We start from the raw sequence: 26,796 nt of genomic DNA, 5'->3' as shown, positions 1-26,796 counted from the left end.
AGTCTTCGCTGTCTTCTTGCATATTAATTTTAAGAGGTTCAATTGTGGTTTCGATGATGGAATCTTTTTCCCAATACTCATGCATTATATTCTCGACGTGAACTTTATGAAATAATAAAGCGTCACAAGTCCAGACCAGAACCCTGAAGTACGAAATTGACGAGGTTGCTAAAAGTAGAGGTCACACGGTAGTGAGGATTCCACCGTACCATTGCCAGTTTAACCCGATTGAACTAATATGGGCACAAGTGAAGAACGACGTTGCGAAGCAGAATTCTGGTTTCAAACTCTCGACGGTCAAAGATGCAACATTGAGGGCCATTGAACGTGTGACACCAGAGAGTTGGCGTAAGGCAATAGAGCACGTCGAGAATATAATGCATGAGTATTGGGAAAAAGATCCCATCATCGAAACCACAATTGAACCTCTTAAAATTAATATGCAAGAAGATAGCGAAGACTGTGATGAAGATGTGGACTGAAGACGCTTTGATGCTGAACTACTTATGGACAAGTACTTTAACTTATGTCATTAAAATATATTGCAATGCTAGTTCAACAAAGATAAAACTGGTGTCTTGTCGTTAATTTTGTTTTATATTCTTTAATACTCAATGATCGTAAAAAACCATGACACATAAACATATTAAATATATATTGCAAAATGTATTTGTTCTATTGCGATTAAGCCTATCTGTTTATAGCAGACTATATTACAGACGACTATTGACAAAACAAAACAAGTTGATAAAGTACTATGGGGTCGATGGTGGCGACACCAATTTGGACAAATTTCTCAGGGCTCTTCTTTCGTTTGACAGACTATAGTTTTCGTAGCTTTTAAATTTTGAAAAACTAAAATGATAGTTGCTTGAGATATGCATTAATGCAAAGAATAGCTAAACACTGCGAAGGAGTTAATTTAGTAAAATTACGGAAATATTCAGCATTAATCTCGCTTCGGATCCAGGGCTCCGTGGCTTAGTGGTTAAAGCGCCTGTCTCGTAATCCGGAGATCATGAGTTCGATTCTTGTCGGAGCCTCGTTGTTATGATACTTGAACTAGTTTTCGTAGCTATTAAATTTTAAAAACTTAAAATAATAGTTGCTTGAGATATGCATTAATGCAAAGAATAGGTAGGCACTGCGAAGGAGTTAATTTAGTAAAATTACGGAAATATTCAGCATGAATCTCGCTTCGGAACCAGGGATCCGTGGCTTAGTGGTTAAAGCGCCTGACTCGGTAAACAGGAGATCATGAGTTCAATTCTCGTCGGAGCCTCGTTGTTTTGATACTTGAACTAGTTTTCATAGCTACAAAATTTTGAAAAACTAAAAATAATAAGTGGTTGAGATATGCATTAATGCAAACAATAGGGCAGGAGCAGATGACAAAGGAGTCTCGGACGCTAGCTTCCACAATATAGAGGGCAATGGGACCCGCGTACGTCACAGCTGTAGCGGTATCGTTTGCCATAGAGGCGCTATCAGACATTATAGCAGACGATGCTTTTGGTGGATTATATCTGGCACCAAAGTCTGCTGGGAATTTTTTTGTAATAACGGACTAACGGTGGCTACTGAGGTTCATCTTACCCGATCGCGACATTAATATACACAATATAATTACTTTATTCAAACAGCTGTAATCGTTGGTATTAAGATAAAAGATAAGACTACATTTTGTGACCTAAAAGGTAGGAATTAATTGACTGCACTGAAACACATTTTAATTTTTTAATAGTGTACATACGTTACTCGCTGGGCTTTTCATTATCAATTTTAGTCCAAAAAAAGATTAAAAAGTCGTTGAAATCCATTTTTTAACTCTAATACTCGGTAAGCCTAGGCTAATTATAAGCAGACGATACATAGTTTTAAAGAGAGGCTCCAGACGCGATTTCCCAGTTCTCCTTTCGAGGCTTTGCAGCCACGCTATTGGTTGGAAAATAAAGCTCAAATTTCCTACGAGAGGTGGCACTGGCGTAATGATTTTGGTTAATAACCGTGACGTTCGCGGATCCCATTGCCCTCTACATTATGGAAGGTAGCGTCCGAGACTTCTTTGTCATCTGCTCCTGCTAAAAATAATAGTTGCTTGAGATATGCATTAATGCAAAGAATAGGTAAACACTGCGAAGGAGTTAATTTAGTAAAATTACGGAAATATTCAGCATTAATCTCGCTTCGGAACCGGGGCTCCGTGGCATAGTGGTTAAAGCGCCTGTCTCGTAAACAGGAGATCATGAGTTCGATTCTCGTCGGAGCCTCGTTGTTATGATACTTGAACTAGTTTTAGTAGCTATTAAATTTTGAAAAACTTAAAATAATAGTTGCTTGAGAAATGCATTAATGCAAAGAATAGGTAAACACTGCAAAGGAGTTAATTTAGTAAAATTACGGAAATATTCAACATTAATCTTGCTTCGGAACCAGGGCTCCGTGGCTTAGTGGTTAAAGCGCCTGTCTTGTAAACAGGAGGTCATGAGTTCGATTCTCGTCGGAGCCTCGTTGTTATTCTACAGGGCCGGTAGGCCCTTGTAGATATGACTTGATACCGTTTTGTAACGTTAAAGTAATATTCACCCGCTTTTGCTAATTTCCTATGGAGATTAACATGGGTTTTTCGTGACCTTTCCCCACCGATAACTTAAAAACTACAGCGAAGATACTTTTCGGAATTATCTGAAATTAACAATTAAGTATTCAGGGTGTGCTATCGGCCAGCTTGATCAAAACAATTAAGTCTAGGTATGTTAATTTTAGTTAATTACATAAGTACGGCTTTGACCATCGTGATTGGACATAATAATTTGCTTGATCTCTTCGAAAACTCAATGTTACTACGTATCTGTAGTGTGGTGGTTATCACGTCCGCTTCACACGCGGAAGGTCCCAGGTTCGAGCCCTGGTAGATACGTGTATTGACCATCGTGATTGGACATAAGAATTAGCTAGATCTCTTGGAAGACTCAGTGCTACCACGTATCTATGGTGCAGTGGTTATCACATCCGCTTCACACGCGGGAGGTCCCAGGTTCGAGCCCTGGTAGACACATGTATTGACCATCGTGATTGAACATAAGAATTAGCTAGATCTCTTGGAAAACTCAGTATTACCACGTATCTATGGTGTAGTGGTTATAACGTCCGCTTCACACACGGAAAGTCCCAGGTTGGGGCCCAGGTAGATACATGTTTTAACCATCGTGATTGGACATAATAATTAGTTAGATCTCTTGGAAAACTTAGACTTACCAGTGTCTGTCGTGTAGTGGTTATAATAAATATTTAACAATTATTTCACTTCACTTGGTTTAATAATGTGACATAGGTAGCGTACTTTTTCCCTACTTTTAAAACCATTAAACTAAGTAATATTAAAATTCAACAGATTGTCTAAAAAAGATGTTAAAAGCCACTGTAAATGGTGCTTAAATGCCTAATATTTCCTTAATACTTCCAAATAATATTAGTAAATGGCGTGAATTGATCATAGAAATGGGGTTAAAGTACACCCTAAATGATGTCTTTTTTAGCACTGGAAAAAACAGCATATATGGTGTTTGAATGCACCATTATATTTTACAGTGCAAATGTATGACGGTAAAGCAAACATAATTATTCAAAATTTAATTACATTAAGACTGAAGTGACAGATATTATTTAAAAACGTCTTGGTTTGGACCAAGGCCGAAAAAACAAACGATATGTTTGAGGTTTATCAATTGACTGAAGTTTCAGATATTGAAACGTTTTTCTAGTTATTTTTATCCACTCAATCCTTAATCAATATTTAATTCAATCAACTGATTTTACTGTTAATCGATCTAGTCCCTCTAAATTAATTGAAAAAATTTACATATCTACGCTTTTTCAAGAAAAATTACATTTTCCGAAAACATTTTATCATGAAATTAATTGTTCTTGAAAAAGCGTAGATATGTAATTTTTTCAATTAATTTAGAGGGACTAGATCGATTAACAGTAAAATCAGTTGATTGAATTAAATATTGATTAAGGATTGAGTGGATAAAAATAACTAGAAAAACATTTCAATATCTGAAACTTCAGTCAATTGATAAACCTCAAACATATCGTTTGTTTTTTCGGCCTTGGTCCAAACCAAGACGTTTTTATATAATGGTACTTGAACTAGTTTTCGTAGCTATTAAATTTTGAAAAACTAAAAATAATAGTTGCTTGAGATATGCATTAATGCAAAGAATAGGTAAACACTGCGAAGGAGTTAATTTAGTAAAATTACGGAAATATTCAACATTAATCTTGCTTCGGAACCAATGCTCCGTGGCTTAGTGGTTAAAGCGCCTGTCTTGTAAAAAGGAGATCATGAGTTCGTTTGTCGTCGGAGCCTCCTTGTTATGATACTTGAACTAGTTTTCGTAGCTGCTAAATTTTGAAAAACTAAAAATAATAACTGGTTGAGATATGCATTAATGCAAACAATAGGGTAAAACTAAAAACGAGTTAATTTAGTAAAATTACGGAAATATTCAGCATTAATCTCGCTTTTGAACCAGGGCTCCGTGGCTTAGTGGTTAAAGCGCCTGTCTTCTAAACAGGAGATCATGAGTTCGATTCTCGTCGGAGCCTCGTTGTTATGATACTTGAACTAGTTTTCGTAGCTATTAAATTTTGAAAAACTAAAAATAATAGTTGCTTGAGATATGCATTAATGCAAAGAATAGGTAAACACTGCGAAGGAGTTAATTTAGTAAAATTACGGAAATATTCAGCATTAATCTCGCTTTAGAACCAGGGCTCCGTGGCTTAGTGGTTAAAGCGCCTGTCTTGTAAACTGGAGGTCATGAGTTCGATTCTCGTCGGAGCCTCGTTGTTATGATACTTGAACTAGTTTTAGTAGCTATTAAATTTTGAAAAACTTAAAATAATTGAGAAATGCATTAATGCAAAGAGTAGGTAAACACTGCAAAGGAGTTAATTTAGTAAAATTACGGAAATATTCAACATTCATCTTGCTTCGGAACCAGGGCTCCGTGGCTTAGTGGTTAAAGCGCCTGTCTTGTAAACAGGAGATCATGAGTTCGATTGTCGTCGGAGCCTCGTTGTTATGATACTTGAACTAGTTTTCGTAGCTATTAAATTTTGAAAAACTAAAAATAATAGTTGCTTGAGATATGCATTAATGCAAAGAATAGGTAAACACTGCGAAGGAGTTAATTTAGTAAAATTACGGAAATATTCAGCATTAATCTCGCTTTAGAACCAGGGCTCCGTGGCTTAGTGGTTAAAGCGCCTGTCTTGTAAACAGGAGGTCATGAGTTCGATTCTCGTCGGAGCCTCGTTGTTATGGTACTTGAACTAGTTTTCGTAGCTATTAAATTTTGAAAAACTAAAAATAATAGTTGCTTGAGATATTCATTAATGCAAAGAATAGGTAAACACTGCGAAGGAGTTTTTTAAGTAAAATTACGGAAATATTCAGCATTAATCTCGCTTCGGAACCGGGGCTCCGTGGCTTAGTGGTTAAAGCGCCTGTCTCATAAACAGGAGATCATGAGTTCGATTCTCGTCGGAGACTCGTTGTTATGATACTTGAACTAGTTTTCGTAGCTATTAAATTTTGAAAAACTAAAAATAATAGTTGCTTGAGATATGCATTAATGCAAAGAATAGGTAAACACTGCGAAGGAGTTAATTTAGTAAAATTACGGAAATATTCAGCATTAATCTCGCTTTGGAACCAGGGCTCCGTGGCTTAGTGGTTAAAGCGCCTGTCTTGTAAACAGGAGGTCATGAGTTCGATTCTCGTCGGAGCCTCGTTGTTATGATACTTGAACTAGTTTTCGTAGCTATTAAATTTTGAAAAACTAAAAATAATAGTTGCTTGAGATATGCATTAATGCAAAGAATAGGTAAACACTGCGAAGGAGTTAATTTAGTAAAATTACGGAAATATTCAGCATTAATCTCGCTTTAGAACCAGGGCTCCGTGGCTTAGTGGTTAAAGCGCCTGTCTTGTAAACTGGAGGTCATGAGTTCGATTCTCGTCGGAGCCTCGTTGTTATGATACTTGAACTAGTTTTAGTAGCTATTAAATTTTGAAAAACTTAAAATAATTGAGAAATGCATTAATGCAAAGAGTAGGTAAACACTGCAAAGGAGTTAATTTAGTAAAATTACGGAAATATTCAACATTCATCTTGCTTCGGAACCAGGGCTCCGTGGCTTAGTGGTTAAAGCGCCTGTCTTGTAAACAGGAGATCATGAGTTCGATTGTCGTCGGAGCCTCGTTGCTATGATACTTGAACTAGTTTTCGTAGCTATTAAATTTTGAAAAACTAAAAATAATAGTTGCTTGAGATATGCATTAATGCAAAGAATAGGTAAACACTGCGAAGGAGTTAATTTAGTAAAATTACGGAAATATTCAGCATTAATCTCGCTTTAGAACCAGGGCTCCGTGGCTTAGTGGTTAAAGCGCCTGTCTTGTAAACAGGAGGTCATGAGTTCGATTCTCGTGGGAGCCTCGTTGTTATGGTACTTGAACTAGTTTTCGTAGCTATTAAATTTTGAAAAACTAAAAATAATAGTTGCTTGAGATATTCATTAATGCAAAGAATAGGTAAACACTGCGAAGGAGTTAATTAAGTAAAATTACGGAAATATTCAGCATTAATCTCGCTTCGGAACCGGGGCTCCGTGGCTTAGTGGTTAAAGCGCCTGTCTCATAAACAGGAGATCATGAGTTCGATTCTCGTCGGAGACTCGTTGTTATGATACTTGAACTAGTTTTCGTAGCTATTAAATTTTGAAAAACTAAAAATAATAGTTGCTTGAGATATGCATTAATGCAAAGAATAGGTAAACACTGCGAAGGAGTTAATTTAGTAAAATTACGGAAATATTCAGCATTAATCTCGCTTTGGAACCAGGGCTCCGTGGCTTAGTGGTTAAAGCGCCTGTCTTGTAAACAGGAGGTCATGAGTTCGATTCTCGTCGGAGCCTCGTTGTTATGATACTTGAACTAGTTTTCGTAGCTATTAAATTTTGAAAAACTAAAAATAATAGTTGCTTGAGATATGCATTAATGCAAAGAATAGGTAAACACTGCGAAGGAGTTAATTTAGTAAAATTACGGAAATATTCAGCATTAATCTCGCTTCGGAACCGGGGCTCCGTGGCTTAGTGGTTAAAGCGCCTGTCTTGCAAACATGAAATCATGAGTTCGATTCTCGTAGGAGCCTCGTTGTTATGGTACTTGAACTAGTTTTCGTAGCTATTAAATTTTGAAAAACTAAAAATAATAGTTGCTTGAGATATTCATTAATGCAAAGAATAGGTAAACACTGCGAAGGAGTTAATTTAGTAAAATTACGGAAATATTCAGCATGAATCTCGCTTCGGAACCGGGGCTCCGTGGCTTAGTGGTTAAAGCGCCTGTCTTGTAAACAGGAGGTCATGAGTTCGGTTGTCGTCGGAGCCTCTCTGTTATGGTACTTGAACTAGTTTTCGTAGCTATTAAATTTTGAAAAACTAAAAATAATAGTTGCTTGAGATATTCATTAATGCAAAGAATAGGTAAACACTGCGAAGGAGTTAATTTAGTAAAATTACGGAAATATTCAACATTAATCTTGCTTCGGAACCAGGGCTCCGTGGCTTAGTGGTTAAAGCGCCTGTGTTGTAAAAAGGAGATCATGAGTTCGATTGTCGTCGGAGCCTCCTTGTTATGATACTTGAACTAGTTTTCGTAGCTACTAAATTTTGAAAAACTAAAAATAATAACTGGTTGAGATATGCATTAATGCAAACATTAGGGTAAACACTGCGGAGTTAATTTAGTAAAATTACGGAAATATTCAGCATTAATCTCGCTCCGGAACCAGGGCTCCGTGGCTTAGTGGTTAAAGCGCCTGTCTCGTAAACAGGAGATCATGAGTTCGATTCTCGTCGGAGCCTCGTTGTTATGATACTTGAAATAGTTTTCGTAGCTATTAAATTTTGAAAAACTAAAAATAATAGTTGCTTGAGATATTCATTAATGCAAAGAATAGGTAAACACTGCGAAGGAGTTAATTTAGTAAAATTACGGAAATATTCAGCATTAATCTCGCTTCGGAACCGGGGCTCCGTGGCTTATGGGTTAAAGCGCCTGTCTCATAAACAGGAGATCATGAGTTCGATTCTCGTCGGAGCCTCGTTGTTATGACACTTGAACTAGTTTTCATAACTACTAAATTTTGAAAAACTAAAAATAATAGTTGCTTGAGATACGCATATATTTAAACAATTGCGTAAAACTACAAACGAGTTAATTTAGGAAAATTAATGAAATATTCAGCATTAATCTAGCTTCGAAACCAGGGCTTCGTGGCTTTGTGGTTTAAGCGCCTGTCTTGTTAAAAGGAGATCATGAGTTCGATTCTCGTCGGAGCCTCGTTGTTATGATACTTGAACTAGTTTTCGTAGCTATTAAATTTTGAAAAACTAAAAATAATAGTTGCTTGAGATATGCATTAATGCAAACATTAGGGTAAACACTGCGAAGGAGTTAATTTAGTAAAATTACGGAAATATTCAACATTAATCTTGCTTCGGAACCAGGGCTCCGTGGCTTAGTGGTTAAAGCGCCTGTCTTGTAAAAAGGAGATCATGAGTTCGATTCTCGTCGGAGCCTCGTTGTTATGATACTTGAACTAGTTTTCGTAGCTATTAAATTTTGAAAAACTAAAAATAATAGTTGCTTGAGATATGCATTAATGCAAAGAATAGGTAAACACTGCGAAGGAGTTAATTTAGTAAAATTACGGAAATATTCAGCATTAATCTCGCTTTGGAACCAGGGCTCCGTGGCTTAGTGGTTAAAGCGCCTGTCTTGTAAACAGGAGGTCATGAGTTCGATTCTCGTCGGAGCCTCATTGTTATGATACTTGAACTAGTTTTCGTAGCTATTAAATTTTAAAAACTAAAAATTATAGTTGCTTGAGATATACATTAGTGCAAAGAATAGGTAAACACTGCGAAGGATTTAATTTAGTAAAATTACGGAAATATTCAGCTTTAATCTCGCTTCGGAACCAAGGCTCCGTGGCTTAGTTGTTAAAGCGCCTGTCTTGTAAACAGGAGATCATGAGTTCGATTCTCGTCGGAGCCTCGTTGTTATAATACTTGAACTAGTTTTCGTAGCTATTAAATTTTGAAAAACTAAAAATAATAGTTGCTTGAGATATGCATTAATGCAAACAATAGGGTAAACACTGCGAAGGAGTTAATTTAGTAAAATTACGGAAATATTCAGCTTTAATCTCGCTTCGGAACCAAGGCTCCGTGGCTTAGTGGTTAAAGCGCCTGTCTTGTAAACAGGAGGTCATGAGTTCGATTCTCGTCGGAGCCTCGTTGTTATGATACTTGAACTAGTTTTCGTAGCTATTAAATTTTGAAAAACTTAAAATAATAGAGAAATGCATTAATGCAAAGAGTAGGTAAACACTGCAAAGGAGTTAATTTAGTAAAATTACGGAAATATTCAACATTCATCTTGCTTCGGAACCAGGGCTCCGTGGCTTAGTTGTTAAAGCGCCTGTCTTGTAAACAGGAGATCATGAGTTCGATTCTCGTCGGAGCCTCGTTGTTATGATACTTGAACTAGTTTTAGTAGCTATTAAATTTTGAAAAACTAAAAATAATAGTTGCTTGAGATATGCATTAATGCAAAGAATAGGTAAACACTGCGAAGGAGTTAATTTAGTAAAATTACGGAAATATTCAGCATTAATCTCGCTTTTGAACCAGGGCTCCGTGGCTTAGTGGTTAAAGCGCCTGTCTTGTAAACAGGAGGTCATGAGTTCGATTCTCGTCGGAGCCTCGTTGTTATGGTACTTGAACTAGTTTTCGTAGCTATTAAATTTTGAAAAACTAAAAATAATAGTTGCTTGAGATATTCATTAATGCAAAGAATAGGTAAACACTGCGAAGGAGTTAATTAAGTAAAATTACGGAAATATTCAGCATTAATCTCGCTTCGGAACCGGGGCTCCGTGGCTTAGTGGTTAAAGCGCCTGTCTCATAAACAGGAGATCATGAGTTCGATTCTCGTCGGAGACTCGTTGTTATGATACTTGAACTAGTTTTCGTAGCTATTAAATTTTGAAAAACTAAAAATAATAGTTGCTTGAGATATTCATTAATGCAAAGAATAGGTAAACACTGCGAAGGAGTTAATTTAGTAAAATTACGGAAATATTCAGCATGAATCTCGCTTCGGAACCGGGGCTCCGTGGCTTAGTGGTTAAAGCGCCTGTCTCATAAACAGGAGATCATGAGTTCGATTCTCGTCGGAGCCTCCTTGTTATGATACTTGAACTAGTTTTCGTAGCTATTAAATTTTGAAAAACTTAAAATAATAGTTGCTTGAGATATGCATTAATGCAAAGAATAGGGTAAAACTAAAAACGAGTAAATTTAGTAAAATTACGGAAATATTCAGCATTAATCTCGCTTCGGTACCAGGGCTCCGTGGCTTAGTGGTTAAAGCGCCTGTCTTGTAAACAGGAGGTCATGAGTTCGATTCTCGTCGGAGCCTCGTTGTTATGATACTTGAACTAGTTTTCGTAGCTATTAAATTTTGAAAAACAAAAATAATAGTTGCTTGAGATATGCATTAATGCAAAGAATAGGTAAACACTGCGAAGGAGTTAATTTAGTAAAATTACGGAAATATTCAGCATTAATCTCGCTTCGGAACCGGGGCTCCGTGGCTTAGTGGTTAAAGCGCCTGTCTCGTAAACAGGAGATCATGAGTTCGATTCTCGTCGGAGCCTCCTTGTTATGATACTTGAACTAGTTTTCGTAGCTATTAAATTTTGAAAAACTTAAAATAATAGTTGCTTGAGATATGCATTAATGCAAACAATAGGGTAAACACTGCGAAGGAGTTAATTTAGTAAAATTACGGAAATATTCAGCATTAATCTCGCTTTCGAACCAGGGCTCCGTGGCTTAGTGGTTAAAGCGCCTGTCTTGTAAACAGGAGGTCATGAGTTCGATTCTCGTCGGAGCCTCGTTGTTATGATACTTGAACTAGTTTTCGTAGCTATTAAATTTTGAAAAACTAAAAATAATAGTTGCTTGAGATATGCATTAATGCAAAGAATAGGTAAACACTGCGAAGGAGTTAATTTAGTAAAATTACGGAAATATTCAGCATTAATCTCGCTTTAGAACCAGGGCTCCGTGGCTTAGTGGTTAAAGCGCCTGTCTTGTAAACAGGAGGTCATGAGTTCGATTCTCGTCGGAGCCTCGTTGTTATGGTACTTGAACTAGTTTTCATAGCTATTAAATTTTGAAAAACTAAAAATAATAGTTGCTTGAGATATTCATTAATGCAAAGAATAGGTAAACACTGCGAAGGAGTTAATTTAGTAAAATTACGGAAATATTCAGCATTAATCTCGCTTTCGAAGCAGGGCTCCGTGGCTTAGTGGTTAAAGCGCCTGTCTTGTAAACAGGAGGTCATGAGTTCGATTCTCGTCGGAGCCTCGTTGTTATGATACTTGAACTAGTTTTCGTAGCTATTAAATTTTAAACAAGTTGGGAAAGCCAAAATATTACCTCTCCGAGTGGAGATGACTATCACTACCCCTTAAACAACCTAAATATATGCATCTATCGCTTTTTTTAATTCTTTGCAAGTGCAGGAATTGAATTTTAAAATAGTCTATTGTTCAAGCCTTTTCAATATCTCTCAATTGCTGTGGAAACTCTACTCTCTCGCTATACCTCAACCGCATTCTTAGTCTACCAGTATGATTTGTAACATTTGTCCATATCAAAGCTGAATCATACCTCGCCACACAAAAAGCAAATGTGCCCAAATCATGGAAGCCACAACCCAATCACACATAAGCTAGGCTCCCACTTAACCAAAATAATTATTAAACAGTTAAATACTCACAAAGGTTGGCAAAATCAATCTCCTTCAGTAATACGTAAGGCTTAATTATATTATTTGCCGAACAAAATTAATCGAGCAAATCTAACACTTAACTTCTTCCTTCGAAATTCTATCAAAGAATGATTCAACTGTTTAAAAAAAGGTTTTTTTCGCAAATAGGGCGCTATCATATCAACCGCAATTCCGTCATATTTAAAAAATATACATGGCCAACACTTTTTTAGACACAATAGTGGAAGTTTTAGTCTCATTTAAAACATGTAAAACAATTACATCATCTACAAATAGCTTACACATGTCTTTTTTTACCAATATCTAGCCGTTTGGATTTTTCTAAAGCAATCTTACCACCAAAATATTTTTTGATATAGAATAAATGTTCTATGTTCTTCATTTTTGAAAATATATTTTTTAGCGTTTGTAATGATTACTCTCTACACCTACACTAATCTAACAAGGAGTATAAATCCACTAGTGGAAGCGGTGTTTTTATTGAAAATATATTTTTTAAGCATTAAATCTAACTGGGAGTAATATGAAAGGAGTAGAAGCTTATCTGTCTTAGGAAATATGAAATTTTATCTTAACAGTTCGTTAAATCATAAGTTTATAACGAAAAAACGCGGAAGGGGAAAACGAGCAGACAACAACGATTTTTGGGGGTAGAAGTTTAAGAGCGCCATCTGTCGTCCGTGCCAAAGTTGAACTTCCACTCGAAGGCAATGGGAAAGTGGATAAAATAATGCCATCAGCTATTTAACTGCGTCGATATATTTAACGACTTGACCCATGACATGCCCTTAACACTGGCTTCTATGAATCCTATTTATTCTTGGATGCTAGGAAACTTGGTAGACGTAACAGTCTGTACCAAGTACCCAAGCATCCTTCAATAAACGCCTGGCAACATTGTGGTACGCATGGTACAACTACAAAATAGGATGTGTATTTATCTTTCGACTCACCCCAAGCCTTTAAGCCCTCAATACAGAGGATTTGAAACACTATCGTAATTCCTAGTGTCTCGAATCTCTACGTTCCTGTCCATTATGAACAGTGCTGAGAGAATGATACATCAGAAAGAGCCATTCAAATCGAATTGCCGAAAATATTATCCATATTTTCATTTCATATAACTGAGAAAACAAATTATTATGGTTCTGAGAGGAGCTTCCCATTTTGGTTGTTGTTCTCAAAAATATATCGCAATGCACGGGCCTCGATAGATATTGGAGGCAATGAAGGAAATATATCACAATGCATGGGCCTTGATAGATACAGGAGGCAATGTAGGAAGTATAACGCAATGCACGGGCCTTGATAGATATAGGAGGCAATGATTTAACGACTTCGGTACTTGGGTTTATCTTTAATATTTAAATAAATATAATTATTTTTAATTATTTTAATCGCCAGTAAATAACTTTAAAAATAGTTAAATCGTTTAAAATAAAGTTGTTCCTATTATCTTTCGAAACTTTGCTAATATTGACGTTTAAAGTGAAGGGTACCCCTCTTGCCCGCTTTTTTCAAATTTTGGGGTATATATACGTTTCGTTTCCATTATAATAATAGATAAAAACGCATTCGCGTGAACCGATGGTGGAAGCCCTGCCATTGGGAGGCTAGACGTTTCTCGTAACCCTAGCCGCTCGCCGCGTAAATCTTAAAACCAAATAAAAACGCATTCGCGTGAACCGATGGTGGAAGCCCTGCCATTGGGAGGCTAGACGTTTCTCGTAACCCTAGCCGATCGCCGCGTATATCTTGAAACCAAACGATGACGGAGGAAAAGAAGCCAGAATGTACTGACTGGCGTCCATGTGGAATGGACAAAAGACCTGAAGATGGTGGTGCATTGAAGCTGGTGTCAATGTGGAATTGACGAAGAACAGAAGATGGTGGTGCATAGAAGCTGGTGTCAATGTGGAATTGACGAAGAACAGAAGATGGTGGTGCATAGAAGCTGGTGTCAATGTGGAATTGACGAAGAACAGAAGATGGTGGTGCATAGAAGCTGATGTCAATGTGGAATTGACGAAGAACAGAAGATGGTGGTGCATAGAAGCTGGAGTCAAGGTGAAATTGACGAAGAACAGAAGTTGGTGGTGCTTGGAAGCAAGCACGTACAGACTAGTGTCCATGTGGGATGGACAAAGACTAGCAGATTGTGGTCCTTAGAAGCCAGTTAGTAAAGACTGGTGTTGGTAGATGAATGACCAAATTTCCGTGAACCGCGAACGCGTTCCGGAAATCGGGTATTTGTTTGCTCCGATTTGTAAACTGCGAACGCGGTCACGTGGGGTCTGACAGACAGACACACACACAGACAGACAGACACACACACAGACAGACACGGCCGGTGTAATACCTCTCCGTGACATACGTCACTCGGAGAGGTAAAAACTAAAAATAATAACTGGTTGAGATATGCATTAATGCAAACAATAGGGTAAAACTAAAAACGAGTTAATTTAGTAAAAATTCGGAAATATTCAGCATTAATCTCGCTTCGGAACCAGGGCTCGTGGCTCAGTGGTTAAAGCGCCTGTCTCGTTAACAGGAGATCATGAGTTCGATTCTCGTCGGAGCCTCGTTGTTATGATACTTGAACTAGTTTTAGTAGCTATTAAATTTTGAAAAACTTAAAATAATAGAGAAATGCATTAATGCAAAGAGTAGGTAAACACTGCCAAGGAATTAATTTAGTAAAATTACGGAAATATTCAACATTCATCTTGCTTCGGAACCAGGGCTCCGTGGCTTAGTGGTTAAAGCGCCTGTCTTGTAAAAAGGAGATCATGAGTTCGATTGTCGTCGGAGCCTCGTTGTTATGATACTTGAACTAGTTTTCGTAGCTATTAAATTTTGAAAAACAAAAAATAATAGTTGCTTGAGATATGCATTAATGCAAAGAATAGGTAAACACTGCGAAGGAGTTAATTTAGTAAAATTACGGAAATATTCAGCATTAATCTCGCTTTAGAACCAGGGCTCCGTGGCTTAGTGGTTAAAGCGCCTGTCTCGTAAACAGGAGATCATGAGTTCGATTGTCGTCGGAGCCTCCTTGTTATGATACTTGAACTAGTTTTCGTAGCTATTAAATTTTGAAAAACTAAAAATAATAGTTGCTTGAGATATGCATTAATGCAAACATTAGGGTAAACACTGCGAAGGAGTTAATTTAGTAAAATTACGGAAATATTCAGCATTAATCTCGCTTCGGAACCAGGGCTCCGTGGCTTAGTTGTTAAAGCGCCTGTCTTGTAAACAGGAGATCATGAGTTCGATTCTCGTCAGAGCCTCGTTGTTATGATACTTGAACTAGTTTTCGTAGCTATTAAATTTTGAAAAACTAAAAATAATAACTGGTTGAGATATGCATTAATGCAAACAATAGGGTAAAACTAAAAACGAGTTAATTTAGTAAAAATTCGGAAATATTCAGCATTAATCTCGCATCAGAACCAGGGCTCGTGGCTCAGTGGTTAAGGCGCCTGTCTCGTTAACAGGAGATCATGAGTTCGATTCTCGTCGGAGCCTCGTTGTTATGATACTTGAACCAATTTTCGTAGGTATTAAATTTTGAAAAACTAAAAGTAATAGTTGCTTGAGATATGCATTAATGCAAAGAATAGCCAAACACTGCGAAGGAGTTAATTTAGGAAAATTACTGAAATATTCAGCATTAATCTCGCTTCGGAACCAGGGCTCCGTGGCATAGTGGTTAAAGCGCCTGTCTTGTAAACAGGAGATCATGAGTTCGATTCTCGTCGGAGCCTTGTTGTTATGATACTTGAACTAGTTTTCGTAGCTATTAGATTTTGAAAAACTAAAAATAATAGTTGCTTGAGATATGCATTAATGCAAAGAATAGGGTAAAACTAAAAACGAGTAAATTTAGTAAAATTACGGAAATATTCAGCATTAATCTCGCTTCGGTACCAGGGCTCCGTGGCTTAGTGGTTAAAGCGCCTGTCTTGCAAACAGGAAATCATGAGTTCGATTCTCGTCGGCGCCTCGTTGTTATGATACTAGAACTAGTTTTCGTAGCTATTAAATTTTGAAAAACTAAAAATAATAACTGGTTGAGATATGCATTAATGCAAACAATAGGGTAAAACTAAAAACGAGTTAATTTTGTAAAAATTCGGAAATATTCAGCATTAATCTCGCATCGGAACCAGGGCTCCGTGGCTCAGTGGTTAAAGCGCCTGTCTCGTTAACAGGAGATCATGAGTTCGATTCTCGTCGGAGCCTCGTTGTTATGATACTTGAACTAGTTTTAGTAGCTATTAAATTTTGAAAAACTTAAAATAATAGAGAAATGCATTAATGCAAAGAATAGGTTAACACTGCGAAGGATTTAATTTAGTAAAATTACGGAAATATTCAGCATTAATCTCGCTTCGGAACCAGGGCTCCGTGGCTTAGTGGTTAAAGCGCCTGTATCGTAAACAGGAAATCATGAGTTCGATTCTCGTCGGAGCCTTGTTGTTATGAAACTTGAACCAATTTTCGTAGGTATTAAATTTAGAAAAACTAAAAGTAATAGTTGCTTGAGATATGCATTAATGCAAAGAATAGCTAAACACTGCGAAGGAGTTAATTTAGGAAAATTACTGAAATATTCAGCATTAATCTCGCTTTAGAACCAGGGCTCCGTGGCTTAGTGGTTAAAGCGCCTGTCTCGTAAACAGGAGGTCATGAGTTCGATTCTCGTCGGAGCCTCGTTGTTATGGTACTTGAACTAGTTTTCGTAGCTATTAAATTTTGAAAAACTAAAAATAATAGTTGCTTGAGATATGCATTAATGCAAAGAATAGGTAAACACTGCGAAGGAGTTAATTTAGTAAAATTACGGAAATATTCAACATTAATCTTGCTTCGGAACCAGGGCTCCGTGGCTTAGTGGTTAAAGCGCCTGTCTTGTAAAAAGGCGATCATGAGTTCGATTGTCGTAGGAGCCTCCTTGTTATGATACTTGAACTAGTTTTAGTAGCTATTAAATTTTGAAAAACTTAAAATAATAGTTGCTTGAGAAATGCATTAATGCAAAGAATAGGTAAACACTGCAAAGGAGTTAATTTAGTAAAATTACGGAAATATTCAACATTAATCTTGCTTCGGAACCAGGGCTCCGTGGCTTAGTGGTTAAAGCGCCTGTCTTGTAAAAGGGAGATCATGAGATCGATTCTCGACGGAGCCTCGTTGTTATGATACTTGAACTAGTTTTCATAGCTACTAAATTCTGAAAAACGAAAAATAATAGTTGCTTGAGATGCGCATATATTTAAACAATTGCGTAAAACTACAAACGAGTTAATTTAGGAAAATTAATGAAATATTCAGCATTAATCTCGCTTCGGAACCAGGGCTCCGTGGCTTAGTGGTTAAAGCGCCTGTATCGTAAACAGGAAATCATGAGTTCGATTCTCGTCGGAGCCTTGTTGTTATGAAACTTGAACCAATTTTCGTAGGTATTAAATTTAGAAAAACTAAAAGTAATAGTTGCTTGAGATATGCATTAATGCAAAGAATAGCTAAACACTGCGAAGGAGTTAATTTAGGAAAATTACTGAAATATTCAGCATTAATCTCGCTTTAGAACCAGGGCTCCGTGGCTTAGTGGTTAAAGCGCCTGTCTCGTAAACAGGAGGTCATGAGTTCGATTCTCGTCGGAGCCTCGTTGTTATGGTACTTGAACTAGTTTTCGTAGCTATTAAATTTTGAAAAACTAAAAATAATAGTTGCTTGAGATATGCATTAATGCAAAGAATAGGTAAACACTGCGAAGGAGTTAATTTAGTAAAATTACGGAAATATTCAACATTAATCTTGCTTCGGAACCAGGGCTCCGTGGCTTAGTGGTTAAAGCGCCTGTCTTGTAAAAAGGCGATCATGAGTTCGATTGTCGTAGGAGCCTCCTTGTTATGATACTTGAACTAGTTTTAGTAGCTATTAAATTTTGAAAAACTTAAAATAATAGTTGCTTGAGAAATGCATTAATGCAAAGAATAGGTAAACACTGCAAAGGAGTTAATTTAGTAAAATTACGGAAATATTCAACATTAATCTTGCTTCGGAACCAGGGCTCCGTGGCTTAGTGGTTAAAGCGCCTGTCTTGTAAAAGGGAGATCATGAGATCGATTCTCGACGGAGCCTCGTTGTTATGATACTTGAACTAGTTTTCATAGCTACTAAATTCTGAAAAACGAAAAATAATAGTTGCTTGAGATGCGCATATATTTAAACAATTGCGTAAAACTACAAACGAGTTAATTTAGGAAAATTAATGAAATATTCAGCATTAATCTAGCTTCGAAACCAGGGCTCCGTGGCATAGTGGTTAAAGCGCCTGTCTTGTAAAAAGGAGATCATGAGTTCGATTCTCGTCGGAGCCTCGTTGTTATGATACTTGAACTAGTTTTCATAGCTACTAAATTTTGAAAAACTAAAAATAATAGTTGCTCTAGATACGCATATATTTAAACAATTGCGTAAAACTACAAACGAGTTAATTTAGGAAAATTAATGAAATATTCAGCATTAATCTAGCTTCGAAACCAGGGCTCCGTGGCATAGTGGTTTAAGCGCCTGTTTTGTTAAAAGGAGATCATGAGTTCGATTCTCGTCGGAGCCTCGTTGTTATGATACTTGAACTAGTTTTCATAGCTACTAAAGTTTGAAAATCTAAAAATAATAACTGGTTGAGATATGTATTTATGCAAACAATAGGGTAAAACTAAAAACGAGTTAATTTAGTAAAATTACGGAAATATTCAGCACTAATCTCGCTTCGGAACCAGGGCTCCGTGGCTTAGTGGTTAAAGCTGCTGTCTTGTAAACAGGAGATCATGAGTTCGATTCTCGTCGGAGCCTCGTTGGTATGATACTTGAACTAGTTTTCGTAGCTATTAAATTTTGAAAAACTAAAAATAATAGTTGCTTGAGATATGCATTAATGCAAACAATAGGGTAAACACTGCGAAGGAGTTAATTTAGTAAAATTACTGAAATATTCAGCATTAATCTCGCTTTCAAACCAGGGCTCCGTGGCTTAGTGGTTAAAGCGCCTGTCTTGTAAACAGGAGGTCATGAGTTCGATTCACGTCGGAGCCTCGTTGTTATGATACTTGAACTAGTTTTCGTAGCTATTAAATTTTGAAAAACTAAAAATAATAGTTGCTTGAGATATGCATTAATGCAAAGATTAGGTAAACACTGCGAAGGAGTTAATTTAGTAAAATTACGGAAATATTCAGCATTAATCTCGCTTTAGAACCAGGGCTCCGTGGCTTAGTGGTTAAAGCGCCTGTCTTGTAAACAGGAGGTCATGAGTTCGATTCTCGTCGGAGCCTCGTTGTTATGGTACTTGAACTAGTTTTCGTAGCTATTAAATTTTGAAAAACTAAAAATAATAGTTGCTTGAGATATGCATTAATGCAAAGAATAGGTAAACACTGCGAAGGAGTTAATTTAGTAAAATTACGGAAATATTCAGCATTAATCTCGCTTCGGAACCAGGGCTCCGTGGCTTAGTGGTTAAAGCGCCTGTCTTGTAAAAAGGAGATCATGAGTTCGATTCTCGTCGGAGCCTCGTTGTTATGGTACTTGAACTAGTTTTCGTAGCTATTAAATTTTGAAAAACTAAAAATAATAGTTGCTTGAGATATGCATTAATGCAAAGAATAGGTAAACACTGCGAAGGAGTTAATTTAGTAAAATTACGGAAATATTCAGCATTAATCTCGCTTTCAAACCAGGGCTCCGTGGCTTAGTGGTTAAAGCGCCTGTCTTGTAAACAGGAGGTCATGAGTTCGATTCACGTCGGAGCCTCGTTGTTATGGTACTTGAACTAGTTTTCGTAGCTATTAAATTTTGAAAAACTAAAAATAATAGTTGCTTGAGATATGCATTAATGCAAAGAATAGGTAAACACTGCGAAGGAGTTAATTTAGTAAAATTACGGAAATATTCAGCATTAATCTCGCTTCGGAACCAGGGCTCCGTGGCTTAGTGGTTAAAGCGCCTGTCTTGTAAAAAGGAGATCATGAGTTCGATTCTCGTCGGAGCCTCGTTGTTATGATACTTGAACTAGTTTTCGTAGCTATTAAATTTTGAAAACTAAAAATAATAACTGGTTGAGATATGCATTAATGCAAACAATAGGGTAAAACTAAAAACGAGTTAATTTAGTAAAATTGCGGAAATATTCAACATTAATCTCGCTTCGGAACCAGGGCTCCGTGGGTTAGTGGTTAAAGCGCCTGTCTTGTAAAAAGGAGATCATGAGTTCGATTCTCGTCGGAGCCTCGTTGTTATGATACTTGAACTAGTTTTCATAGCTACTAAAGTTTGAAAATCTAAAAATAATAACTGGTTGAGATATGTATTTATGCAAACAATAGGGTAAAACTAAAAACGAGTTAATTTAGTAAAATTACGGAAATATTCAGCACTAATCTCGCTTCGGAACCAGGGCTCCGTGGCTTAGTGGTTAAAGCTGCTGTCTTGTAAACAGGAGATCATGAGTTCGATTCTCGTCGGAGCCTCGTTGGTATGATACTTGAACTAGTTTTAGTAGCTATTAAATTTTGAAAAACTTAAAATAATAGTTGCTTGAGAAATGCATTAATGCAAACATTAGGGTAAACACTGCGAAGGAGTTAATTTAGTAAAATTACGGAAATATTCAACATTAATCTTGCTTCGGAACCAGGGCTCCGTGGCTTAGTGGTTAAAGCGCCTGTCTTGTAAACAGGAGGTCATGAGTTCGATTCTCGTCGGAGCCTCGTTGTTATGATACTTGAACTAGATTTCGTAGCTATTAAATTTTGAAAAACTAAAAATTATAGTTGCTTGAGATATGCATTAATGCAAAGAATAGGTAAACACTGCAAAGGATTTAATTTAGTAAAATTACGGAAATATTCAGCATTAATCTCGCTTCGGAACCAGGGCTCCGTGGCTTAGTGGTTAAAGCGCCTGTCTTGTAAACAGGAGATCATGAGTTCGATTGTCGTCGGAGCCTCGTTGTTATGAGACTTGAACTAGTTTTCGTAGCTATTAAATTTTGAAAAACTAAAAATAATAGTTGCTTGAGATATGCATTAATGCAAACAATAGGGTAAACACTGCGAAGGAGTTAATTTAGTAAAATTACTGAAATATTCAGCATTAATCTCGCTTTCAAACCAGGGCTCCGTGGCTTAGTGGTTAAAGCGCCTGTCTTGTAAACAGGAGGTCATGAGTTCGATTCACGTCGGAGCCTCGTTGTTATGATACTTGAACTAGTTTTCGTAGCTATTAAATTTTGAAAAACTAAAAATAATAGTTGCTTGAGATATGCATTAATGCAAAGATTAGGTAAACACTGCGAAGGAGTTAATTTAGTAAAATTACGGAAATATTCAGCATTAATCTCGCTTTAGAACCAGGGCTCCGTGGCTTAGTGGTTAAAGCGCCTGTCTTGTAAACAGGAGGTCATGAGTTCGATTCTCGTCGGAGCCTCGTTGTTATGGTACTTGAACTAGTTTTCGTAGCTATTAAATTTTGAAAAACTAAAAATAATAGTTGCTTGAGATATGCATTAATGCAAAGAATAGGTAAACACTGCGAAGGAGTTAATTTAGTAAAATTACGGAAATATTCAGCATTAATCTCGCTTCGGAACCAGGGCTCCGTGGCTTAGTGGTTAAAGCGCCTGTCTTGTAAAAAGGAGATCATGAGTTCGATTGTCGTCGGAGCCTCGTTGTTATGATACTTGAACTAGTTTTCGTAGCTATTAAATTTTGAAAAAAAAGGCGTTTTGGTTTTCGTCGAGTGCGGTCGCGTTTTTCTCTCGCTCCGTCCTCGGCTTCTCCTCTTGCTCGCGGGTTTTTTTCGGCCTTTTGGCTTTTTTATTCGTTTCTTTGCGTGAGTTTCTTTTTTGCTGTCTATTTTGAGTCGGGTTTCTCGCGTTTTGGGCTCTGCCTCGGGCAGAGTCCCGTTATTTTTTCAACTAATCTATTATTATTACTAATCTACTTACACGATGGAAGTTTTGAAACGTTCGGTTTTTGTAGAATGTCAGGAGCGCGTTGTTTCGAAGATTGAAGAAGCTTTGTCATTGACTTTTGGTGCGGATTCTTATTCGTCGGTGGTGAGTACGAAAGGCGGATTTTTCGTAACATTTGTGTCGTTGGAAGATGCGGATAATTGCGCAGAATTAGGTCTTGGGCTCGAGGCGGAAGACTGCGTGGTGCGTAAAGTTGGGAGTCGCGAGATCATTGCTACCTTTTTTGATCTCCCGGAGTTTGTATCGGATGACGTTTTAAAGGCCAAATTGCTGAGTTATAATTGCGAGTTAAAGAGTGAGGTGGTTTGGGAGCGTACAAATGGCAAGTATTACGGGCAACGCTCGATAAAGGTTTCGCTACCAGAGGGTGTCTCTAGCTTACCTTATAGTTTGCGTTTGGTCGACGTCATGGGGCTCGAAAGCTCCTACCGCGTTCGGCATGATCGGCAGGGCAAAGTTTGTAATAAGTGTCTGTCTAACTCTCACCTCTACAAGGACTGTCCTCTCTTCGTTTGCCGCCGGTGTGACGCTCAGGGGCATATCGCGCGGGTTTGCCCCAATGTTGATATACCTCGTCGTTTGCCTCCTGCTGCACCTTCTGTCGACTTGCCGGTTGGTGTTTCTTACGCCGAGGTTATCCCGGAGGGCGGGTCACCAGTTGCGGCGCCTGGAGACTCTGAAGTACTGGTTGCGACTCAGAAACGTCCAGTTTCTAGTAGTGATGGTGAACCTTCCGTTTCGCCCGAGGATGGCCAGGGAGACTGGCGTGTTGTCGGTGGTAAGCAGGGGCTGAAACGACCTAAGTCAGACCTCCCTTTGCTTGGTCGGCCTCCTTCTCCACGTCTTATCGCTGACCAGGTGACCCCTCCGCTGCTCTCGCCCTTCAATGATAAAAATCGTTTCTCTTAACGTCCGCGGTTTGCGGGCTCTGGCGAAGATGAAAGAACTGGTTGAATGGAGCAAGGGTTTCGACGTTTTGTGTCTCCAAGAGACTCACTGGTCGGGCTCCCATGTCGCGGTTTTTCGGTCTCTTTGGCGCGGTCCCATTTATTTTGATAATGACCCTGTTTCCGGTTTTCGCGGTGTTGCTATTTGCATTCGGGCGGGTCTTGACGTTTTGCCTGCCCGCGTCCTCCGTAGTGGAGAGGGCCGGTTTATTTTGGCGTCTTTGTCCATTGACAGCGAACCTCTGGATATCGTGAACGTGTATCTTCCGAATGTCGCGCCCGATCGTTTGCCCTTTTATGACCGCTTGCGGGGGGTGGTCTCGCGCTGTTCGCGTCCCCTAGTCGTCGGGGATTTTAACGACGTAGCGCAGCCGGGTCTGGATCGCCGACCATTGTCTGGTTCCTCTTCGCGTTTGGGCTCGACTGCCTTATTCCGATTTCTACGTGATACCCACCTCATTGACGTTTGGCGCGCAACACATGCGGACAACTTTGACTGGACCTGGTCCGGTCCCGTGTATGGCTCTTATCTTCAATCGCGCATCGACTATGTTCTCCTTGCCGGGGAGGATCGTCAGAATGTTACGACCTGTCAGATCTTACCGTGTCCCCTTTCGGATCATCGCGCCCTTGAACTCCGTCTCGTCTTGGACGGCGTTAAGATGGGCCCAGGTACGTGGTCTTTTAATGCGCGTCTCTTGCAGTTCGACGCCTACCGCCAGGCGGTCTTACGCATTCTTCGCCGGAGTCGCCAACGCTTTCGCGAATCGCCGGACAAATTTGCATGGTACGAAGCTTTAAAGCAGTCCCTACGCGAACATGCCATGTTGTACGGGAAGGTTCAAGCCTCGCGTGATCGCGCCGAACGAACTCGCTTACGCGAAGCCTTGTCCAAGACTCAGCTGGCCGCATCTAATTCCTCGGTTGGTCTCGCGGACTTTCTTGCGGCGAAGGAGGCCTTAAACGACTTCGACAGGGGGGTGCTGCAGGGGGCAGTAGTTCGGGCTAACCAGCAATGGCGCTCGGCCGGTGAGCGTCCTACGTCCTTTTTTCTCCGCCTGGAACGTCATCGGCAGTCTTCTAAGTCGATCAAATGTGTCTTGGCGCCTGACGCGCAGCTCCTCACGGAACCGGGGGCCGTTCGGCAGCGCTATTTTGAACACTTCGCGGCGATGTCTCGTAGACGTCCTACGGACCGGGCTGTAATTGACTTTTACGCGTCTTTCGTTACTAACAGACTTTGTGCGGCCGACGCGCAGGTTTGTGATGCCCCGATACGGTGGGCGGACATTTCAATGGTCTTAAATTGCGCTCCCGCCGGCAAAAGCCCGGGTACTGACGGTTTCACGAACGAGTTCTGGCGATTCGTGCTGCCACATATTCAGGAAGAATTTGTTGCACTCCTTTCCCATTGTCATTCGGAGGGTCGCCTTCCTCCTTCTATGAAGGAAGGGCTCATTATCTTGCTGCCTAAAGCCGGTGATTTAAGAGATGTCAAGAACAGACGCCCCATCACGTTGCTAAACGCGGACTATAAGCTCGTCGCGAAAGTACTCGGTTCACGGCTTTCTTCAATTTTTCCATCGTTAATTCATGGTTCGCAAACGGGCGCCGTTCGATCACGTTCCGCGACCAGTACTCCCGCCCTTTTCTCCGACATCATGGACTATCTGCAGCGGTCTCGCGGGCCGGGTATCCTCGTTAAATTAGATCTCGCGAAAGCGTTTGATCAGGTTTCGTGGGACTACCTCTTTGCGGTACTTCGCGCTTTTGGCTTCGGCGAGCCTTTTCGCAAGTGGATTCAATTATTTCTCGTTGGCAGCAAGTCTTGCCTGAAAATAAATGGATATTTAACAGACTTTTTTCAGCTCGGTCGATCGGTCCGCCAGGGCTGTCCGCTTAGTCCCTTGCTTTACGTTCTCTCTTCCGAACCCCTATGCTACGCCTTGGAATGCCGTCCCGCTATCGACCGGATTCTTTGGCCGACCTCTCAGCCTCCTCCCTTGTTACGGGTTCATGTCGATGACAATGCCTTGGTGGTCCGTGATACAGCATCCGTCTTGGAAGTTGTGCGGGAATATCAGCGGTATGGCCTCGCGTCGGGTTCCGACTTGAACATCTCCAAGTGTCGGGGTATGTGGTTGGGCTGCAACCGGGGTCGGGCCCCATCCACCGTTGCGGACCTCACTATTTCGTCCGACCCGCTCGAGATTTTGGGCATCTTTCTCAGTACGGATGGCGCGGTATCGGACGATCTTAACTGGACCCCGCGTTTGGCTAAATTCCGTCGTGTCCTTCGCGCTTGGAAAGGTCGGCGCCTTTCCTTGTCGGGCAAGATCGTGGTGGTCAACACTTTGGCCATGTCGTTACTGGGGCATTCGCTGCGGTCCCTCGCGCTACCGCATCGGTTTGAGGACGACTTTCGCCGGGAAACCCTGGATTTTTTGTGGGGTAATCGCGCCCATACGGTCGGTTATTCTCTGCTTACGCGTCCGAAGAAGGTCGGCGGCTTTGGGCTGGTTGACTTGCGCACGAAGAAACTCACGTTTCGCTTGCAAGAACTGTTACGGTATATTACGGGCGCCGACGCGCAACGTACGTACGAACTGGCTCAGTATTTGTTGAGTCCTTCCTTGGATGCCTTGGACCCGGGATTTGACGTTTTGCGGTGCACGCTCCCTGCCTCGTATGTCGCGAGGCTCTCACCCCGGTATCGTGAGCTTTGGCTCGCTTGGTCTGAATTCTGTGCCACTCAGAATCTGCATTTAAGAGACCCGCCCGATTTATTAAGTTCGGTTTTATTCTTCAACCCGCGTATTGACATGTCCGGTCTCAGTCCGCGTGCTCGTGCGTGTTTTCTTTTTCACGGTCTGTATCGCTTACGGGATTTTACTTACGAAGTGGTTCCGGGTTTTTTACCCAGTCCCGCGATTGCTGACCTGTGTGGGCTAGCTTCGGACGCCCCTTGCCCGTCGTGGCTTACAACTGCGGTTCAATATATCCATTCTGTTCTCCCGGAGACTTGGCTTTCCCGCGTTCGGTCGCGGCGCCGCTTCTGCCGTACGGTCGGTGTGACATTAGTCGATAATACGGGTGCGGATTTCAACTTGACTGCCCTGACCAGCAAGGTCATCTACGGTCGTTTTGCGCTCTCCACCGTTGCTGAGTCCCCAGGTGAGCATGCCTGGCGCCGGTTCTTTGGGGGTCCCCTGCCTCGCCCTGCCTGGTCAACGTTACACTCGTCTTTGCTTCGTCCTTCTCATCGCGACGTAAACCTTCAAGTGGTGCATGGGGCTATTTTTACGTCTGAGCGGCTTTTCGCCATCGGTCTTTCGTCTAACCCCACGTGCGTGTTTTGCTTCAACAATGTCGAAACTTTAGAGCACATTTTCTTGCGCTGCCCCTTTACGATTCGGCTCTGGCAGTCCCTCTTTGTCACTAAATTAGGCTTGGCCCTTGACAGTGTGCTGGGCAGTTGTACGCCCGGCAGGGACTCTTTTATCATCTTTCAACATTATTCGGCTGGCATTCGCCCTAAATCCCGTGTGAAATTCGTTCATTTCTTAACGTCACTCTTTAAATGGCTGGTTTTAAATGCACGTTCGTTTTTAATTAGTACTGCCAAAGTCTCGTTAGCTATTTTAGAAAAACGTTGTTACGCTATTTTAAAACGCGAACTACGTCTAACCTTAAGCTCCCATTTCTTGTTATTGAATCGTGATGAACATTTTTTAAAGCATATAAAACAATTCTTAGACTGGTTGTAATTGTTCGATATTTCCTGATGTGCACAAAGTAGCATTGATTATCTTTGACGTTTGTATCAATTTTGTTTTATAATAAAAAAAAAA

General features: G+C 39.8%; 53 non-coding genes across 53 annotated transcripts; all 53 read left to right on the top strand.

The window, feature by feature from the left end:
* The first annotated feature begins 970 nt into the window (after window positions 1-970).
* On the top strand, window positions 971-1,043 carry TRNAT-CGU (transfer RNA threonine (anticodon CGU)). Its single transcript has one exon. It is a non-coding gene; the product is annotated as a tRNA-Thr (tRNA).
* A 1,154-nt stretch (window positions 1,044-2,197) lies between these two features.
* On the top strand, window positions 2,198-2,270 carry TRNAT-CGU (transfer RNA threonine (anticodon CGU)). The gene has a single exon. It is a non-coding gene; the product is annotated as a tRNA-Thr (tRNA).
* A 166-nt stretch (window positions 2,271-2,436) lies between these two features.
* On the top strand, window positions 2,437-2,509 carry TRNAT-UGU (transfer RNA threonine (anticodon UGU)). The gene has a single exon. It is a non-coding gene; the product is annotated as a tRNA-Thr (tRNA).
* Window positions 2,510-2,847: 338 nt separating this feature from the next.
* TRNAV-CAC (transfer RNA valine (anticodon CAC)) lies at window positions 2,848-2,920 on the top strand. Its single transcript has one exon. It is a non-coding gene; the product is annotated as a tRNA-Val (tRNA).
* A 65-nt stretch (window positions 2,921-2,985) lies between these two features.
* TRNAV-CAC (transfer RNA valine (anticodon CAC)) lies at window positions 2,986-3,058 on the top strand. The gene has a single exon. It is a non-coding gene; the product is annotated as a tRNA-Val (tRNA).
* A 1,483-nt stretch (window positions 3,059-4,541) lies between these two features.
* On the top strand, window positions 4,542-4,614 carry TRNAR-UCU (transfer RNA arginine (anticodon UCU)). Its single transcript has one exon. It is a non-coding gene; the product is annotated as a tRNA-Arg (tRNA).
* A 166-nt stretch (window positions 4,615-4,780) lies between these two features.
* Window positions 4,781-4,853, top strand: TRNAT-UGU (transfer RNA threonine (anticodon UGU)). Its single transcript has one exon. It is a non-coding gene; the product is annotated as a tRNA-Thr (tRNA).
* Window positions 4,854-5,012: 159 nt separating this feature from the next.
* On the top strand, window positions 5,013-5,085 carry TRNAT-UGU (transfer RNA threonine (anticodon UGU)). The gene has a single exon. It is a non-coding gene; the product is annotated as a tRNA-Thr (tRNA).
* A 166-nt stretch (window positions 5,086-5,251) lies between these two features.
* Window positions 5,252-5,324, top strand: TRNAT-UGU (transfer RNA threonine (anticodon UGU)). Its single transcript has one exon. It is a non-coding gene; the product is annotated as a tRNA-Thr (tRNA).
* A 166-nt stretch (window positions 5,325-5,490) lies between these two features.
* TRNAM-CAU (transfer RNA methionine (anticodon CAU)) lies at window positions 5,491-5,563 on the top strand. The gene has a single exon. It is a non-coding gene; the product is annotated as a tRNA-Met (tRNA).
* A 166-nt stretch (window positions 5,564-5,729) lies between these two features.
* TRNAT-UGU (transfer RNA threonine (anticodon UGU)) lies at window positions 5,730-5,802 on the top strand. The gene has a single exon. It is a non-coding gene; the product is annotated as a tRNA-Thr (tRNA).
* Window positions 5,803-5,968: 166 nt separating this feature from the next.
* Window positions 5,969-6,041, top strand: TRNAT-UGU (transfer RNA threonine (anticodon UGU)). Its single transcript has one exon. It is a non-coding gene; the product is annotated as a tRNA-Thr (tRNA).
* A 159-nt stretch (window positions 6,042-6,200) lies between these two features.
* On the top strand, window positions 6,201-6,273 carry TRNAT-UGU (transfer RNA threonine (anticodon UGU)). The gene has a single exon. It is a non-coding gene; the product is annotated as a tRNA-Thr (tRNA).
* Window positions 6,274-6,439: 166 nt separating this feature from the next.
* Window positions 6,440-6,512, top strand: TRNAT-UGU (transfer RNA threonine (anticodon UGU)). Its single transcript has one exon. It is a non-coding gene; the product is annotated as a tRNA-Thr (tRNA).
* Window positions 6,513-6,678: 166 nt separating this feature from the next.
* Window positions 6,679-6,751, top strand: TRNAM-CAU (transfer RNA methionine (anticodon CAU)). The gene has a single exon. It is a non-coding gene; the product is annotated as a tRNA-Met (tRNA).
* Window positions 6,752-6,917: 166 nt separating this feature from the next.
* On the top strand, window positions 6,918-6,990 carry TRNAT-UGU (transfer RNA threonine (anticodon UGU)). The gene has a single exon. It is a non-coding gene; the product is annotated as a tRNA-Thr (tRNA).
* A 166-nt stretch (window positions 6,991-7,156) lies between these two features.
* On the top strand, window positions 7,157-7,229 carry TRNAA-UGC (transfer RNA alanine (anticodon UGC)). The gene has a single exon. It is a non-coding gene; the product is annotated as a tRNA-Ala (tRNA).
* Window positions 7,230-7,395: 166 nt separating this feature from the next.
* TRNAT-UGU (transfer RNA threonine (anticodon UGU)) lies at window positions 7,396-7,468 on the top strand. The gene has a single exon. It is a non-coding gene; the product is annotated as a tRNA-Thr (tRNA).
* A 403-nt stretch (window positions 7,469-7,871) lies between these two features.
* Window positions 7,872-7,944, top strand: TRNAT-CGU (transfer RNA threonine (anticodon CGU)). The gene has a single exon. It is a non-coding gene; the product is annotated as a tRNA-Thr (tRNA).
* Window positions 7,945-8,589: 645 nt separating this feature from the next.
* TRNAT-UGU (transfer RNA threonine (anticodon UGU)) lies at window positions 8,590-8,662 on the top strand. The gene has a single exon. It is a non-coding gene; the product is annotated as a tRNA-Thr (tRNA).
* A 166-nt stretch (window positions 8,663-8,828) lies between these two features.
* TRNAT-UGU (transfer RNA threonine (anticodon UGU)) lies at window positions 8,829-8,901 on the top strand. Its single transcript has one exon. It is a non-coding gene; the product is annotated as a tRNA-Thr (tRNA).
* Window positions 8,902-9,066: 165 nt separating this feature from the next.
* On the top strand, window positions 9,067-9,139 carry TRNAT-UGU (transfer RNA threonine (anticodon UGU)). The gene has a single exon. It is a non-coding gene; the product is annotated as a tRNA-Thr (tRNA).
* Window positions 9,140-9,306: 167 nt separating this feature from the next.
* On the top strand, window positions 9,307-9,379 carry TRNAT-UGU (transfer RNA threonine (anticodon UGU)). Its single transcript has one exon. It is a non-coding gene; the product is annotated as a tRNA-Thr (tRNA).
* A 159-nt stretch (window positions 9,380-9,538) lies between these two features.
* Window positions 9,539-9,611, top strand: TRNAT-UGU (transfer RNA threonine (anticodon UGU)). Its single transcript has one exon. It is a non-coding gene; the product is annotated as a tRNA-Thr (tRNA).
* A 166-nt stretch (window positions 9,612-9,777) lies between these two features.
* Window positions 9,778-9,850, top strand: TRNAT-UGU (transfer RNA threonine (anticodon UGU)). Its single transcript has one exon. It is a non-coding gene; the product is annotated as a tRNA-Thr (tRNA).
* Window positions 9,851-10,016: 166 nt separating this feature from the next.
* TRNAM-CAU (transfer RNA methionine (anticodon CAU)) lies at window positions 10,017-10,089 on the top strand. The gene has a single exon. It is a non-coding gene; the product is annotated as a tRNA-Met (tRNA).
* Window positions 10,090-10,255: 166 nt separating this feature from the next.
* On the top strand, window positions 10,256-10,328 carry TRNAM-CAU (transfer RNA methionine (anticodon CAU)). The gene has a single exon. It is a non-coding gene; the product is annotated as a tRNA-Met (tRNA).
* A 166-nt stretch (window positions 10,329-10,494) lies between these two features.
* Window positions 10,495-10,567, top strand: TRNAT-UGU (transfer RNA threonine (anticodon UGU)). The gene has a single exon. It is a non-coding gene; the product is annotated as a tRNA-Thr (tRNA).
* Window positions 10,568-10,732: 165 nt separating this feature from the next.
* On the top strand, window positions 10,733-10,805 carry TRNAT-CGU (transfer RNA threonine (anticodon CGU)). The gene has a single exon. It is a non-coding gene; the product is annotated as a tRNA-Thr (tRNA).
* A 167-nt stretch (window positions 10,806-10,972) lies between these two features.
* On the top strand, window positions 10,973-11,045 carry TRNAT-UGU (transfer RNA threonine (anticodon UGU)). Its single transcript has one exon. It is a non-coding gene; the product is annotated as a tRNA-Thr (tRNA).
* A 166-nt stretch (window positions 11,046-11,211) lies between these two features.
* Window positions 11,212-11,284, top strand: TRNAT-UGU (transfer RNA threonine (anticodon UGU)). Its single transcript has one exon. It is a non-coding gene; the product is annotated as a tRNA-Thr (tRNA).
* Window positions 11,285-11,450: 166 nt separating this feature from the next.
* Window positions 11,451-11,523, top strand: TRNAT-UGU (transfer RNA threonine (anticodon UGU)). Its single transcript has one exon. It is a non-coding gene; the product is annotated as a tRNA-Thr (tRNA).
* A 2,937-nt stretch (window positions 11,524-14,460) lies between these two features.
* On the top strand, window positions 14,461-14,532 carry TRNAT-CGU (transfer RNA threonine (anticodon CGU)). The gene has a single exon. It is a non-coding gene; the product is annotated as a tRNA-Thr (tRNA).
* A 398-nt stretch (window positions 14,533-14,930) lies between these two features.
* On the top strand, window positions 14,931-15,003 carry TRNAT-CGU (transfer RNA threonine (anticodon CGU)). The gene has a single exon. It is a non-coding gene; the product is annotated as a tRNA-Thr (tRNA).
* Window positions 15,004-15,170: 167 nt separating this feature from the next.
* Window positions 15,171-15,243, top strand: TRNAT-UGU (transfer RNA threonine (anticodon UGU)). The gene has a single exon. It is a non-coding gene; the product is annotated as a tRNA-Thr (tRNA).
* Window positions 15,244-15,647: 404 nt separating this feature from the next.
* On the top strand, window positions 15,648-15,720 carry TRNAT-UGU (transfer RNA threonine (anticodon UGU)). Its single transcript has one exon. It is a non-coding gene; the product is annotated as a tRNA-Thr (tRNA).
* Window positions 15,721-15,886: 166 nt separating this feature from the next.
* Window positions 15,887-15,959, top strand: TRNAA-UGC (transfer RNA alanine (anticodon UGC)). The gene has a single exon. It is a non-coding gene; the product is annotated as a tRNA-Ala (tRNA).
* Window positions 15,960-16,125: 166 nt separating this feature from the next.
* On the top strand, window positions 16,126-16,198 carry TRNAT-CGU (transfer RNA threonine (anticodon CGU)). Its single transcript has one exon. It is a non-coding gene; the product is annotated as a tRNA-Thr (tRNA).
* Window positions 16,199-16,357: 159 nt separating this feature from the next.
* Window positions 16,358-16,430, top strand: TRNAT-CGU (transfer RNA threonine (anticodon CGU)). The gene has a single exon. It is a non-coding gene; the product is annotated as a tRNA-Thr (tRNA).
* A 166-nt stretch (window positions 16,431-16,596) lies between these two features.
* Window positions 16,597-16,669, top strand: TRNAT-CGU (transfer RNA threonine (anticodon CGU)). The gene has a single exon. It is a non-coding gene; the product is annotated as a tRNA-Thr (tRNA).
* Window positions 16,670-17,313: 644 nt separating this feature from the next.
* TRNAT-CGU (transfer RNA threonine (anticodon CGU)) lies at window positions 17,314-17,386 on the top strand. The gene has a single exon. It is a non-coding gene; the product is annotated as a tRNA-Thr (tRNA).
* A 166-nt stretch (window positions 17,387-17,552) lies between these two features.
* TRNAT-CGU (transfer RNA threonine (anticodon CGU)) lies at window positions 17,553-17,625 on the top strand. Its single transcript has one exon. It is a non-coding gene; the product is annotated as a tRNA-Thr (tRNA).
* A 1,122-nt stretch (window positions 17,626-18,747) lies between these two features.
* TRNAT-UGU (transfer RNA threonine (anticodon UGU)) lies at window positions 18,748-18,820 on the top strand. The gene has a single exon. It is a non-coding gene; the product is annotated as a tRNA-Thr (tRNA).
* Window positions 18,821-18,987: 167 nt separating this feature from the next.
* Window positions 18,988-19,060, top strand: TRNAT-UGU (transfer RNA threonine (anticodon UGU)). Its single transcript has one exon. It is a non-coding gene; the product is annotated as a tRNA-Thr (tRNA).
* A 166-nt stretch (window positions 19,061-19,226) lies between these two features.
* Window positions 19,227-19,299, top strand: TRNAT-UGU (transfer RNA threonine (anticodon UGU)). The gene has a single exon. It is a non-coding gene; the product is annotated as a tRNA-Thr (tRNA).
* Window positions 19,300-19,465: 166 nt separating this feature from the next.
* TRNAT-UGU (transfer RNA threonine (anticodon UGU)) lies at window positions 19,466-19,538 on the top strand. The gene has a single exon. It is a non-coding gene; the product is annotated as a tRNA-Thr (tRNA).
* A 166-nt stretch (window positions 19,539-19,704) lies between these two features.
* TRNAT-UGU (transfer RNA threonine (anticodon UGU)) lies at window positions 19,705-19,777 on the top strand. The gene has a single exon. It is a non-coding gene; the product is annotated as a tRNA-Thr (tRNA).
* A 166-nt stretch (window positions 19,778-19,943) lies between these two features.
* Window positions 19,944-20,016, top strand: TRNAT-UGU (transfer RNA threonine (anticodon UGU)). The gene has a single exon. It is a non-coding gene; the product is annotated as a tRNA-Thr (tRNA).
* A 404-nt stretch (window positions 20,017-20,420) lies between these two features.
* Window positions 20,421-20,493, top strand: TRNAT-UGU (transfer RNA threonine (anticodon UGU)). The gene has a single exon. It is a non-coding gene; the product is annotated as a tRNA-Thr (tRNA).
* A 167-nt stretch (window positions 20,494-20,660) lies between these two features.
* TRNAT-UGU (transfer RNA threonine (anticodon UGU)) lies at window positions 20,661-20,733 on the top strand. The gene has a single exon. It is a non-coding gene; the product is annotated as a tRNA-Thr (tRNA).
* A 166-nt stretch (window positions 20,734-20,899) lies between these two features.
* TRNAT-UGU (transfer RNA threonine (anticodon UGU)) lies at window positions 20,900-20,972 on the top strand. Its single transcript has one exon. It is a non-coding gene; the product is annotated as a tRNA-Thr (tRNA).
* A 167-nt stretch (window positions 20,973-21,139) lies between these two features.
* Window positions 21,140-21,212, top strand: TRNAT-UGU (transfer RNA threonine (anticodon UGU)). The gene has a single exon. It is a non-coding gene; the product is annotated as a tRNA-Thr (tRNA).
* A 166-nt stretch (window positions 21,213-21,378) lies between these two features.
* TRNAT-UGU (transfer RNA threonine (anticodon UGU)) lies at window positions 21,379-21,451 on the top strand. Its single transcript has one exon. It is a non-coding gene; the product is annotated as a tRNA-Thr (tRNA).
* The last annotated feature ends 5,345 nt before the right edge of the window (window positions 21,452-26,796 follow it).

This window comes from Phalangium opilio, unplaced genomic scaffold, assembly GCF_054372755.1.
Source record: "Phalangium opilio isolate 3A_F unplaced genomic scaffold, DU_Popi_V2 ptg000063l_1, whole genome shotgun sequence".
In the NCBI taxonomy this organism is placed as follows: Eukaryota; Metazoa; Arthropoda; class Arachnida; order Opiliones; family Phalangiidae; genus Phalangium; species Phalangium opilio.
The sequence above is the reverse complement of the archived record's forward strand: the minus strand, read 5'-3'. Positions and strand labels throughout refer to the sequence as shown.